The sequence below is a fragment of the Neophocaena asiaeorientalis genome, unplaced genomic scaffold (assembly GCF_003031525.2).
Source record: "Neophocaena asiaeorientalis asiaeorientalis breed wild unplaced genomic scaffold, Neophocaena_asiaeorientalis_V1.1 scaffold332, whole genome shotgun sequence".
NCBI classification, from domain to species: Eukaryota; Metazoa; Chordata; class Mammalia; order Artiodactyla; family Phocoenidae; genus Neophocaena; species Neophocaena asiaeorientalis.
Genome location: NW_020173111.1, coordinates 612961 through 613571, shown reverse-complemented (window position 1 = coordinate 613571; position 611 = coordinate 612961).

The window sequence follows — 611 nt, the reverse complement described above, 5'->3', positions numbered from 1 at the left end:
TGGGGAATCGGTGCTTAAAGGGGCTGGAATTGAGCGGATGGGGGAAGGGTCCCGGCTGGGTCAAGCTAAAGGCCGTGAGCCGGGTTATTTAGGCAGGAGCCAGGTCCGGAGGGGAGCGAGGGACGAACCTCCGAAGCACTTAGGTCAGCGCGGCAGCCCGAGCTCGGCGTCCTTTTCTTACGCACCCCCTCGCTTCCCCACCCTTGCACTTTATCTCTTTTTGCATCCTTCCCCTGCTGCTTCCAAGCACTAGGGTGGGCTTCCCGCTGCCTCCTCGGAGTCCAAGGGCTAAGAAAGCCGGCGGCCCGCCCGGCTGGGGAGAGGTGGGGACCCGGGGGGAAGGGGACCCCAGAAGCCCTGGGACCGAGCTGACCAAAATCCTGGGAGCTGGATTACGCGCCGGAGCTCCAGTCTCCCAGAGTTGTCCATTCCTCTGCGTCCTCTTTCTCTCCCTGCCTCTGCTTTCTCCTCCTCTGGGTTTTCTCTCCAGGCCTCTCCCCACCCTCGTCTTTAGAATTGGGAGGCTGGAAGTCCATTCAATGGGATATATTATGCTCAGGGTTCTTGTGCCGCGAGGGAAAGAGCAAGAATGAAATCGTAACAGGGAGGGG